Genomic DNA, 15,150 nt, shown 5'->3' with positions numbered 1-15,150 from the left:
GGGATGCGAGACTCAGTACCTTTATATGATATTGGCTGCTATAGATTAGGACACTCCTTCTTACAGACATATTTTCGCATATAGTATTTTTAGAACAATATTCGTCTCACAGACGAATGGTTAGCTGTAACGTTTCATTTCAGAATCTGATTTAAGTTCAATTCTGCGTTGCCTTGAAGAAGTCAAAGAGTTTTCAGGGAGAAATTTTTGGGGTAGACTTGAGGCTACCCAAGAGTGATGAAGAAAATTCTATTTCTTAGGATGAATCAGAGAAAGATTTTGCTGAGGTTGAAAATCACGAATTAACAGATGGCGACAAAGATGGAAATGAGGAATTATCACTCAACAATAAAAATGAAGAAGAAACAATGTTTTAAAAACAAACCCTGGATGATGAAAATTTTCATTTGAAATATGGACCTAAAAAAGAAAATGCTAAAACAAGTTGAAAAATTAAATTTGAAATACGGAGCTTAAAAAAAAATGCTTAAAAAGTTAAAAAATTCTGAAATTTATTGAGTCATGAAAAATGTGTTATTTACCCTGGTAAAATTCAGCCGAGTGGTAAAGATAAATGTTCATCTGTTCCTAAATCAAACAACATAAGTACAGCACCTTGCAATATTATCCATTTATTAAAGAGCCAAATAACTGAGCCAAAAAATGCACTGCAGACACATTGGATCAGATATGCAACAAGATGTCATGTAGCAGAAAACTCAGCTAAGGCCTCTTTTCTGCGTTTCGCAGCATGATAACTATCAGTTTAATGCATGCACATGTTATCTACTTACATAATATAAAATCTGAAAAGGCATCATCGAGGAAAACGTTCGCAATATAGCTACTATGTGAAGTAAGTAAAGATGTTCTTGCTCCATGGATGAAGAAGAGTTACAGCATACCAACTTTGCCTCGATCAACAAGAACAATTATAAAGGAACTGTTGAAACCTCCTGAACAATCTGACAGTAAAAAAAGAAAAATATTGTGCTTTTTTTCTTACATTTTGCGCATAATGACTCCCAACTTTTGTCAAACATGTTCCAGAGTAATGCTCAGAGAACAACATGCTAGTATGTGTAAAGACTGCTTTAAGAATAAATAAATGATACTTCCTTGCTACCTTGAAGTTTCAGAGTTCTGAAATCATCTGCGGGTAGTATACTTTTATTTTAATTAACTTTTAAAATAGATTTTAAATACGCTTAAGCACTGTTCGACTCATAGACAAATGGTTACTATTCCGGTAAGTTTTTGAAGGTTAAAAGCAGGCTTTCTCCCTGGGGGTCGACTGGGAGCAATCCCAGCATTCTGGCTAGGTCGATATCTAGACAGACTCCTGGGAAAAATTAACAGTCTTGACAGTAACTGGAATCATCATTTATTCGGTGGTAGGTTCAGGCTCGGCAGGGACCATATGGTACTGGCTTGTCTGCCCCTTGGTTGTAAAGACACTGCATGGGTTTGGCTCTCCTTGGTCAACACTAGGACAGTTGATGTCAAACAAGTGGACTTTAATTTTAGGTAGATGCATAACCATCCACCACTGACTCTGTGTACTAAAACCCAGACTTTGTGAAACAAAAATTGTACCGCTGGGTTGACTTGGGGGGTATGCCTCTTTGAGGTTGGGGCAATTAACCGTGTAAGGCTGCCTCGAGCAATGCCAGGTCCAGGCACCCTTTCCTCAAAATGCACTGCTTAAAAGCAGGCAACAGGTTTTTTAATTCAATTCTTCATGTGGCTTTCACCACAGAGTAACTTGTCCATCTGCAAATATAGTATCATTTTAATATAAAAAATCTTTGTTTACCATGGATTCTGCAAAATCCAGGTATATTTTCCTTGTTTTCTTTTTGACAAAGAATTTCCTCCATGCTGACCATCCATTGCATCTATGTGCCCTAATGTCTTTTCTAAGAGTTTCAAAATTAACTTGTTTTGAAAAGCGTTCTTTTATATCCCCAGCAAGTTTTACAGCACTAATTTTAGGGTGTTGTTTGATTTTTCAAAGGATAAATTTGAGATTCCTTAGTATTGGCCAAAATGTGGTCCAAACTTCAGTGCATTTTCAGCAGTTCCACAAAATTTCCATTGTTATATACCATAAGAAAACCATTGAACACTTTACATTCAGAATTTCTTTTTTGGGGGGGTGGGTATTCTGAATACTTTACCATCTTTAAATGATGAATTGTTAAATTTCTAACAAAATTCGTTATTAAATTGTAGCATTTTGCCATGTTCCATCAGCTTTGGAACTGTTAATACATTTTGCTAAGCAAATAATAATTTCCACATGCAGACAATAGTTTGTGCGATGTATTTTCATTTAAAACAAAAAATGTTACTAGAAATATCTCCAGAGACCTTTCGAGTGTCCAAATTGTTATGTCAGTTGCTGATGAACATTTTTTGGATAAATTATTTTAGTACAAGAATATTTTAAAGGTGTTTATTTTGTAACAAGGTTTTAATGGTGTTTATTTTATAAAATAGAGAAAAAACAATAAATTAAAAAAATTAAAACCTGTGTTTCATTATTTAGTGCAAGATCTATGAAAATTTACTTCAAAAATACAACTGTTTGAAAACAAAGATGAGCTAAATGTATGTAATCTATGTGTTATATTTTGAAAGTGATTAGTTTCATAGTTCAGATAAAATGCATTTTATTTTTTAAATAAAACACAATTACAGAGAGAGATTGATATTTCCCTTGTAAAAAAAAATCCTGATCCAAGTTGAATGCTATTCTCTTAGTGATTCTTTAATATGCTTAATCCTTTCTACTCTGGACTTTAAAATGTCCAAGCTAGCTGTTATGTGTCTTATAAATATCCTCCTATTTCTCATTAAATATTAATGCTCACTCAAATACATTCAAAATCCAGAATCAATTATCATAAAAAATGTTTTGAAAACCTATGAACAGACAATCTTTCTTTAATCAATTCTTCGCATCGTTTTTCTCAACAAACTATCATCTTCACTATCAGAGACATACTTTAAAATAGATTCTGAATTTTTCTTTATATCTGAAATTGTTGACTTCCCAACTCCATATTCATCTGCAAGTTTAGATCCACTTTCACCTTGTTTCAATCTGATAATAATATTAATTTTGTCCTTCATAGTCAAAACAACACGCTTCCTTTTTGTTGGCATGTAATCTAAGTAAAAGAAAAATATATTTTAACATACATAATAAAAAGAATATTCTAAAGAATAAAAAATCACAAAAGTTTTACAAAAATGTCCAACAGAAAATAATTGATTGCAGTTATGTTATATGAAAAAAAATTTACATAATATCGAAACATTTGTTTAGTCCATTTTTAAAATAATTATTAATTAATGATAAACTAATTTAATCTTATCTAATCAACTTTTGACTGCTCCATTGAAAATCAAAGTCTGTTTTAACAGAAAAGTCAATAAAAGATATAATTTTGATCACTGAAGGAGGTTATACATTTTACCTTCTACTGATTGGTAGGTCACTTATTTTTTTAATATATAATGCATAATAATTTTCAGAAGATAAGAGGATATTAATAATTACTATAATACTAATTTTATTTAGTAAATTAAGACATAATTTATACCTCAATATTGTATAAAATATGTATAAAAGCTATAAACGATATTAATAAATATGAAATTAGCCAGAGAATGTCCAAATTAATGTTATATCATTAATGGTAATAGTAAACAATCAAGAAAAATAAATGTATACAGTCAAGTGCAATATTGCTATAAGACAATAATTATAAATAATGAATATTACAATAATAATACAATAAATATACAGTAATAATCAATAAGGATAAATACTATAAAATAATAGAAATAAAAATATACAATATGTATAAAAATTTTTATATTTACAATGAATAATAAAAAATACAATAACAATGGACATAAAGCTACATACAACAGGGACTCAATACATATGCGATGTTCATAATGTATACAGAAGGTGTGCTTAGCAGAAACAGGGCATTATATTATAATAAAATAAAAAGTCATTTATCAAATTTTTAATTATGCAGTACAAACATTGACAGTATTCATCACTTACAAAAAGTAATTGTTGTTGGCCTTTAGTCACTTAGGAAAATTTTTCCAATATTATCAAATATTTGGTAAGACTAATAACCCTACTTGATATTTGACAGGCCCAGGTATATCCTTGTCATGTTGCACTGACTTCTTACTGATTTACTTCTTTGCTAATGATTTTATATCTCATAAGCTTGTAAAGGATGCTATCAATTTCTCCATGCTGAGTAACTAATTAATTTGCGTTTCTGATTCTATTCTAAATGACTTCTCCTTTTCCACTAGAATTAGCATTTCTTTGTTATTAGTCTTTTTATTTGCTTCAATAGTTTCTTCCATAGTGGATACAGTGAAAGTCCAAAATAAATGAAGCTATCAGAATTATATATATATATATATATTTTTATAATTAGTACAGACACATTTATAATATAAAATTCAAAGGCAACAAGTGCTTCAGCAACCAAACAATAAAGTCACTGGACACAGGTAGTTTGACCTGCATTTGATTCCATGTGAACGGGATGCTGCATGAGTGTTTCTAGTGTTTTCCCAATGTGTAATATAGACACAAGCAAGTTTTCCTTGGACATAATTACTTACATATTTTTTATTTATGAGTACTAAACAAGTTGTTACAAATTTATAAATGGCAATCACAAAAAACATTAAATTCCATTTCTGATTATTATGAAATTCTGTCTTACTTAACATTCCAATCACATTTAATTGGGAGAAAAGATACATTAAGTCAGAACTGTAAAATTATTACTGACTGAAGGCTTAGTTGTTTTTATCAGAGCATTATGTAAAAGTAATACGTTGTGGATTAATCTAGAAATGACATAGTTGTGGGTTAATCTAAAGAAATGACATAGTCCAGAGAAAGTTATTAAAAGCAATTACTTTTTTAGGATAGAGAATGAAAATACCCAAATTAAAATAAAGAACAAAAAGGACAATTGCTAGTTAAAATTAAATGTTTGTTTTACATATTTTTAGCTAATATATATAGATTACTACATAAAAATCATAATCTTATTTTTCAGAAAACCCAATATGTGAAATCTTCAAATATACTTTGTTTCAAAACAAGTTATTTTATAGATTAGTGACATTAGTGTAGTATGAATGATTTACTATATTTAAATGTTCCTATTTTCTTCTTTAGATTAAATAAATCATACAAACATGAATTTATAAAATACTATCATTAAATGCCATATATGGAGTATTCTCATTGTAAAGTTTTGAAATAAAATCTTTTTTAGTTACATTACAATCGTATGTATTCATTACATCAATAGATGTTTCATATTTTAGTACATTTTACATAAAGTTTTTCTTTAAAGAAGAATGAAAACATTCTCTTCATATATCCCACCTATCATTTCATCTGCCCACTTATATATCTATAAATAAGAAAAAAAATTAATGAAAATCAAAACAAAATACACATCTGACTTCAAAATGTGTATGAAGGTGCAGTAATATATAGTAGTTAATTAAAGGTTTGAATTTTTTATGCTACAAAGAAATATTTAAGAAGTACTAAGCTTCTCTCTCACTCAGATATATATGTATATGTGTGTGTGTATGTATTTTTTAGTAATTTTATTGTCCAAAAACAGAGAGGGGACAATTATGTGAAAATTTAATTTTCAAAGGATGCACAGTTACAATATCATAAATGAAAAGTAATCACGGATAAACTATAGCTAACTGTCACAATATTATTTCTTAGAAGAAACTGACATTCCAGTAAGAATGCTGAGTAATATTAATATAACAGTATCTAATAAGATGACTTCATTTCTACCTCTCAGTAACTTGAATCTTGTCCCTTCTTATTGTTGTCTCTGCTATTCCTTAGCCTCAGATCATCCATCAATAATTACAGAAAGTGAATGTGCAGTTGATTCAGCTAAACTGTAAAGTAAATGATAGCCCATACTTGTTTCACTGTGACCTTCACAGGGAACTTACACTGGTTTGTCTTTGTTAATAAAATGAAGACAATCACTTCATGAACAAATCCATTTTGAACACATTTAGAGAAGGGAAAAATTCCATGAATATTTTTAAAAATTTTCAAAATCTGATGTTAAAAAGTTAGGGGAAAATTTTGCAAGGAAATACAATATATATATATATAATGAAACTTTGTAATTCTAGACTTAAAATTGGCATTTAATGAATCTTTTCATAAAAACATATCTTTATTAATTTTACTTAACTATTTTATTAATAGTCGCTATTTTTATTCATATTCACAATTTCTTTTGCTGGGAGATAATCCAAAAACTTCCATATTATTGATCCAAATATTTGAAATATGCAACTGTGTATGTGAAAGACAAATAGGTATATGCCTGCCTGTTATAAAGCAAAATATTGAATACTGCATGCAATTTTTTTTTTTTTTTTTTTTTTTTTTAATTGGCTGGGGCTGGTAGCATTATCCTGTTAAAAGTTAGCTATGAAAAAGTGACAGAATTTCTAATTCCAGGATCTCACTGATATGCTGCTGACTGTTTACAGTACCAGTGATACATAGAAGACAACGGCAAGAATTAAATATAATATCACCTCAAACAACATTCCAGCAAAGATCAATATGATACTCTTTATCACAGCCTTTTGGATTCAGTTTTCCCTGTAATGGAAAATAATAGTCCATCATCATCAGTTATGAGACTGCATAAAGACTTAATGAAAAAAATTATTTACATCCTTTTAGTACTTCAGTTTTCCTTGTTTTTTGAACCAATGAATTTGCTGACATCTACAGCTCTAAACATGAAGTCATGATAATAGATTCCAACCAATGAACTTTCACTACAGGAATCATAAACAAAAATTTCTTGCAAAACACAGCCTGGTACACTATCCTTTACTACTATGAATCCTCTCCAGCCATGTATATGTACTATGTGATTGGCTTTCATTCTAAAGCAGTTATATTCCTTCATAATCCTTGTTGATGTGTTGAACCTTCTTACACTTACACATAACTAAACTAGCACTTTGACTAAAATGAGCAGCAAATCACTTTTCTCAATCTGTTAGTTCTTCCTCTTCTAATTTTTCATAATGTCTTTTGTGCCAAGACAAATTTCTACGTATTTATAACGAATATCAATCAAATACATCGTTAAGGAGTGCATTTTATATCTACTGAATTAACTTTTAACCAAACACACACACACACATCCTATTTGTATATGCAGCTGAACTTGTAATCATTTGCATTTTGTGAACCTGTATGCCCGATTTCTGTTCGATATGATAACTCTTTCATGTGTTAATTTTTACCAAACAATGGTATATATGTCTGTACATGTATGAAAGACAAAATTTTAATTTCATTCAAGACCTTTTAATCTTATTTTTAATTAGAAAATTATCCTTTTATTCCTTCTTATATCTATTTTATCACATTTTACACTTTGTTTTCTTTCAACAAAAATTTAGTGTTATCATTAACTGGCAGCCTCTTTGCTTAGTTGATGAAAACATTTCGAACTGTAGCATGTTTCTCTCCAACCCAGTCCTTTTTATGTTATAAATATCTAAAAACACAGAATTATTTATGATGTGTTTATAAAGTGTATTAGCACAGAAAAGCACTACATACTTGCCACACACATCAACTATATGTAGCAAAGATGTAAAACTAAAATTAAAAATGGCGGTCAGATTTGGGCTTATTTCACTGAGTTAATACATTATGCTTACTATATGTGTATTCTACTGCTTATGCTGCAAACAAAGATGACATAAAATGGTAAAAACTGATTACTGGGAAAAAATTCCATCATTACAACAACATACTAATAAATTATGTGTATCTCTTAAAAATACTTTTTTTTTAAATTCATTTTGTTCAGTTTTATGCTGGTAGTACATATATTTTTTGCAGAAACCTGAAAATTAATTTCTAATATAAAATTTTAAACAGGGGCTTCAGAAAGCAAATTTCTTGGTATTATCTACATAAAGTAAATAATCTCACAGGAAGATTTTGCAACAGATACAGCAATTTCCAATAATTTTTCCGCATCATTCCTTTCAGAATTAAGACAAATGTCTTAATACAAGACAAATGTCTTAAAGACAAATGTCATATTTGTAGTATCAACTTTGAATTGCTGCAACATTTGCCATCAACTGATGCATGATGATACATATTCTGTCATCTTGCATCAGAACGTGCGACAGCCATCTGCATACTTATATCACTTTGAAAATGCTGACTACAGGAATTTTTTGAGGTATAAAAAAAGGTGGAAATCGTTGGAAGTAAGATCTATGGCAGGTATTCAAAGATGACTCAGCAGAACTCTTCTAGAATTGTTGGGCAAAGAGCTATATGAGCCAATGCACACATTAAGTGCACCACATCATGTTTCCAACAACCTGTCACAATTTTTGCAGTTTTTCACAGTAATCATCAACATTCATACTTTTCCCTCTGATCAGGAACTCAGTGAGTAGAACAGCCTGCTTGTTCCAAAACACTATGCATATCATTTTCCACACCAATACAGTCCGCTTCAATTTCATCTGTATAAGAGATGCATTATGACACTACTGTATTGATTGTTGTTTAATTTTCTGTAAGTGTATCACTTATATTTCATCAACAGTAATGATCTAGTTCAGAAGCTTATCACCATCACTATGGTATCATTGCTGAAATGTCAATACAAGCTCATCCACTTAGATTTATGCTCAGATGTCAGTTCCTTCAGCAGCCACCTTGTGCACAACTTCTGGAAAAATAGGCAATTGATGAAAATTTCATGCAACAAGCAGCAGAAAAGCTGAGGAAAATGGCTGCAGAGTTAAATAAACATAAAGTAATGGTTCTCTAAAATACTATGTTGCATTTATTCAACCACTAGCTGCCCACTGCACTCATCATGCGTATTTTGATAACCTGAAAGCTGATTGTACCTGCAATGCATCATCTGCTTACTTGTGACATCTGGTCCATATATTAGACACAAATGACGATAAATTTTGTTTGATGCTATGTTTTGTACATTCAAAAACTTCATTACAAAGCAAAAGATAATTTTTATATTTCTTATTAATAAAGAACCTTGAAATATACCTAAAATAGCCCCTTTATATTTTTTAACATACTATTTCAAACTTTCGATACCGAACTGAAAGTAACATAATTTAAGTAGTCCCTGAAAAAAAAGGGGGGGGGAAGATGCCATAGTTTTATTTTTTGAAATGCACTGACTGAGTTTTTAAAATAGATACATTAACACTTTTAATTCCTGATTAGTAAATGAAATAAGATCAATTAAATCTATGAATTAAACAAAATGCTAAAAGTTGCAGTAAATTTAGTGGGAACTATACAAAATAATAAATTAAAAATATTCTTTTGCTAATCCTTTTTTGCATTTGATATTTTTACATCCATGTAACATTTGGAATCAGTCAGTGCTACTACTTAATACAATCAGTTCTAATGGTTGAATAAAAAAATTTACATTATATGTACATACACAGTGTTATTATGATGTGCACTTCGTACAAAAGTATTATATTTCAATAATAATAAAAAGAAAAATGTTGAAATGAAATTTGAAGGGATATGTGCATGCAGATATGAATTTTTGCCCTAGCATTCTGTACAGTGATGTATGCAATTGCTATTCCTCATTTAACTCAGTTGACAAATAATCAGATCACAGCAGAGAAGTTCTTGTTTTGTAATTTATATCAGTATCGTGTTTCAACTTCACTTAGAGAGTATGATTTGCATGAAATGTATTTTAGAACCTTTCATAAAATTTTCCAAACAGTAAGCTATGGAATCTCTGAAAATGCACCCTCAATTCCTTACAGTTTGGAAGGCACTGTGAACACATGCAACTTGTCCTTCAGATATGGAAGTTGTCCAAGACAGCAAAAGCAAACCTCACTTTTAAATTTCTCATATTATTGTAGACAGATTTCCTGTTTGAAAGTAACTTTCTGAACTCTAACTGAAATTTTTATTGGACCACAATAAAGGATTCCTTTCTGCTGTATTATAAAATATATTGTATTCTTCACTGCAAATGTAGCCATTTTATTTACTGAGTAACAAGGTAACAAGACACACCATGACTGCATGAGAATGCATTATCAGACAGAATACTGGAAAAAACTTTTAGGCTCATGAACACAGCCTTTCAAATTTTTTTCATACATTTCACAAGTGCTTTTTATATTAAATACTGAAACTGTATACTTCTTTTGTAATAACTTAATGCATTTCTTCATAATCCATGAACACACATATTTTTCTAAAACTCCTGAACATTTTTTTCAAAATTAAACCTACATTTTCATTTAACTGCTGCACATTTTAATTGCTTCACTTCGTACCACAAAGTAACACTTCTTATCTCCTTCCTGAAATTTTTGGGGAAAATACAAGCACTGTTTTTAAAAAAAAAAAAGACCAAATTTTTGCCGTTATTGTTTTATTGCTAATTTTACAAGCTTTCAACCAATATCCCATTCAAAATACTTCCCTGTAGTGGCAATACACCTTTCCCACTTCTGGAATGGCTGCTGGAAATCACTTTTTTGATGCAATATTTTTAAATTTCCTATGGATTGGAAATGATGCCCTTTCAAAGTGGTTTTAAGTTTGAGAAAGAGGAAAAAATTGTACAGAACCATGTCAGCACAATAGGATAGGTGGGGCACAATGAAAGTACAATGTTTTGTCAGATAACTGGCAATAAGGAGTAATGAATGAGCAGAAGGATATTCATGATGCAACATCCACAACTGATTCCTCTCACAGTTCAGTTATCTTCCTATATACAGCATCTCTCAACCATGTTAAAATTCTCTGTCTGACTTCCTTGTTTAGCATCTGACCACATAGTACACATTTCTGGTGAACTCTGAACATATTAATCTGTTGACATTGAATTGTTGCCCAGTCCAAGGCCGCTAACTTTTAGATGCCTCACATAAATTTATGCATGCTTTTTTGCTTTCCTTCTTTTGGTCTTGTTTACCTGCAGTGTACATATTCCACAGTAAAAAGGCAATGAGAAATTTTTGTAATACCCCCTTCCTAAAGAATTTTTGTAGTGCTCCTCTCCCTTAGTGCCCTAAGTACATGTGTATTTTTATAATTAATCCAGCTCTGATCCAATCCTTGAGTCTCTGGCAACCAATCTTCTATCCTACTTAAAACACTGAAACCAATCATAGACAGTGTTCAATTTTGTGTCATCTTTTGTGTATTTGATTGAACATTTGGAATGATCTTGTGAAAATTTTTCCCAGTTTTATGCAAACTTTCACACAGCCATGTTGTACCTCCAACTTTTTTATTTTTACTTTTTCACTAACCAAACAAGCAGTTTATATACAACCTCATTCCATCTGGTAATTACTTGACAACAAGCGCATAAATCAGAATTTAGTAATAGGCAATATGTTATCATAATATGACTTTAGGCACAGACAATAGCCACAATAGGCCATCTAGAGTTGTTGGCATGCAATATAAAGATGTTCGGTCTTTTTTTTTTTTTTTTTTTTTTTTTTAACAGTACTCATATATTTATATGCTCACTGATCTTCATGTTACTGAAATAAAAGTTAAGAAATGAAAAGTGACTTTTAAACAGGTGTCAGGTGAAGGTACTTTCTGATTATCTGTAACCTCTGAACAGCACTTAAAAGCCAAAACCATATGTTGCCAGAATGTATTTATGTTGAAACCCATGTATGTGTATGCATGCAGCAGATGAGAAGATGGCATTAGTATTTTTTTAAATCATAAGGTGAATTTTGCCAGCTGATGAAAATAAAAGTATTGTGTTTCTAAAAATATGGTACTTTGCCTAACAACAGAGAATGCAAACATTTTCATTCTATGAAGTTGTATTTCATAAATGATTGAATTTTACTGACCAAAATTTGTGCAATTATCTGATAAATTTTAAATGAAACGTGATCATTGTGTACATGCAGAAACAGTGTGTAATAACCATATTCTTTTTAAGTGAAAACAGATCACTGTGTGCTGTGGTGCCAAGCTTTGAAATTCTCAGATGTTTTCTGAAGCTAAAATATGCCGTGTATGTTGGAAGAAAGCACAAAAAGAAAGTACTTTATTATGGAAGTTTCTTACATTTTTAATTTTGTAATTGGTAGGTTATAAAAAAAATCAGCAACTTTTCAGGAAGGGGTTAAAGATAATCAGAAAGCACTTAAAATATCTGAAGTAATTTCAAGAATAATTTCTGGAACCATTCATAAATAACAACAAGTACTTGCGTGTTAATAAAGAAAAAGCCAAAATGTACCAAAGAAGGGCAAATAGTTGCCAACTTTGGCAAATTAAGGACTATTACAATGGTTCTGCATCAATAAGTTTTCGGAATGTAAGCTGCAAATTTAACAAAGGACCTTTTTTTTTTGTTGTTGTTGTTGTTTATACTAGATTAATCATGGATATATGGGATATACCAAACATTGAAGGTGTTAGTAATATTAGTTTTTCACAAGAATACAATATATTGCCAAGTAACTGTAAATGTTAAATAAAATAAGAATAAAATGTTTTAGTACAATTTCAGCACTATACTACACAGAAAGATTCATCAAACCAGCATTCTGATACTTTAATTTGCGAGGGCATTGTATAATGTGTGACTAGACTGCTTGTAACTAAATAAACACAAAATTTTATGATGTATGCTATAAAACTCATTTCATGTGCAACAGTTAATCTGTTTGTACGAAATAATGTGAAATGTAAAAATTAAGAGATTAATGTATTGAATTATAACTAGAATTAATTTTATTTTATGAAAAACAAATCTATAAATTTATACCAAAATCCATACTTTAAAAACAAATATTTTCAAATATCTAACAAATGAACACTTCTCAAATGCTTTTTCAAGTGATGGGATAAAACAAATTTTTTTCCACAGGTAGTGCAGGTATGAGGTCTTTCTCCAGTATGGGTCAAAATGTGTCTTCTCAAATCTTTAGGGTAACCACAAGTGTAACCACAATGCATGCATTCCATGAGTTTGTTCTTCTTTTTTCGAGTCTTACCTTTCCACCAATAAGTATCTTCGCAGAAATACCTAACTAAAAAATTTAAAGAAACACTGGTATATAAATATGATTATCTCCAGCAACTTACAATATATTTAGAAAGTTTAAAACTATTTAAGTTTATTTAATTAAACTTAAAATTTTAACAATATGGAAATTTTATAATTAAAACTGTGTTATGCCTAATTATTATCATAGGTACTTTTCTGTCATACGGGTGCCACGAAAAACATATTTTTTATTATAACAGTATTAATAAATTTTAAATACATTATAAATGAAATGCAATTTAAACTTGAACAGGGATCATGAGTTTAGAGATGCCTAATAGTTTGGAAAGAAATTCTTTTTTTTTTTAATATAACTGTTGCTACATAAACTCTAATGATTCAAGATGGTGGTGTATGGTACTATATTGGCATTTAACGTCATTTTGTGCTGCTCCACATACTTTCAACTGTTTGGGTATGACATCCAGTTTTTGGTCTACGAAACTGTATTTGTAGTTAACTGTGAGATGATCATATCCTACTTCTTTCAAATCCTCTCCTTTGCTTTCCAGCAATGAGGAAAAAAACTGTACAGTACAAAGTCCGAAATCTGGACTTGTTGGGACTTCGGTGATTCCAGATTTGGGAATTTTCCGGATATTAGATCATCAGTTTAAATCTAGTACGATGGCATGTAGAAATTATAAAACTAAAAACATGAAATTGTGATTTATGAAATAATGAAGTAGTTATGATCTAAAGCGTATCAAAACTTACAAAAAAAAAAGCTTAATACATATTTGTTTAATTTGGAAGTCAAACAACAAAAATCAGCATTATATTTTCAAATCATATTTGAAATATCAGCGCCATATTTGAAAATATAACGTTGATTTTTGTTGTTTAACTTCTAAATTAATATTTGTTCGGCGTGTTATTGTATCTTACATATTTGTTTACTTTATTAAACAATTCTTTCAATGTACTTTTTTATGTTGCTTCACTTTTTGTGCTATTGCTTTCTCTTTAAATATGTACACAGACATCATCTCTTGTTCATTTACATTGTTTAAAGTCCTGTAACTGCTACGTCGAGAATTCCGACTAACTTGTCAATCAAAATTTTTCACTTTCAGTAACTTCCCTGTCACTTTCTTCACTATCGGTAGCAGTATTTTCTGGATCAAGAACCATACTACAGATTTCACCATTCATTAATTGATTGATGATTGAGGAGCACTGTCATCACAATGAAAAACTTATTGTATATCATCTTCATTTATTATCGTTTCTCCACATTTCTTTACAAAATCCATTAATTGGAAACTTTCACCTTTGTTTTACGATATTCAAAAATCTTTAAAATTCGCAGCTATCATCATCAAATTTAGCTACTGTTCACTATTACATTATTGGCTCTGCATCATGAGCTTGCCAACTAACGACAAGTTGTTCCTTTAAATTTTACATAGCTTCTATTGCGCACTGAGACAATTAAGCCTAAATTGTATTAGTTTAGTTATTTATTATACCGTTACGAAATGTCCAGGCGCGGTAAGATAGCTTCCCCGCAAAGAAGTTTTAGGGTTGCCATAAAATGGCAATGGAGGGCAGGGTTGCCATATTTGGTGAGAAATCGCTCATTTGGCAACAAAATTGGCGACATACCATGGACGGATGGAGAACCTTCTGGAACGAATTCTTACCGGTTTAGCCCAGAATGTACTCGAACACCAGTCAAAATCTATATAAACCCTGCTGTTACGTGGAGAGTCGGTTGGTATCGAGAGTGTAACTCATCTAGTTAGTTGATCGAGCATGTGGAGACGATCGAGTTGACAACCGGCCAGCAAGTGCCGAGTGCATCGAAGAGTTCCTTAGTATATCGCGGTTAGTGCATCGTCAAGAGAGCATGTTTAGCTCCGGGAACGACTGAACTGCAGAGTCGAGAGCTCTATTCTTGAGCTTTGCAGTTAAGCTGTCT

The 15,150-nt window shown here is 30.8% G+C and overlaps 1 long non-coding RNA gene across 4 annotated transcripts in view; it reads right to left on the bottom strand.

The window, feature by feature from the left end:
- Positions 1-2,658: 2,658 nt before the first annotated feature.
- Positions 2,659-15,150, bottom strand: part of LOC146996832 (uncharacterized) — a 36,527-nt gene continuing 24,035 nt past the window's right edge. For all 4 annotated transcript variants that reach the window (XR_015041711.1, XR_015041712.1, XR_015041710.1 and 1 more), the window contains exon 3: positions 2,659-13,209. This is a non-coding gene — a long non-coding RNA (uncharacterized LOC146996832). The remainder of the gene's footprint in view (positions 13,210-15,150) is intronic.

This window comes from Stegodyphus dumicola, chromosome 6 (assembly GCF_044657685.1).
Source record: "Stegodyphus dumicola isolate Sdum_Otavi_A_Nest chromosome 6, ASM4465768v1".
NCBI classification, from domain to species: domain Eukaryota; kingdom Metazoa; phylum Arthropoda; class Arachnida; order Araneae; family Eresidae; genus Stegodyphus; species Stegodyphus dumicola.
This window is presented reverse-complemented; position numbering and strand designations above follow the sequence as displayed.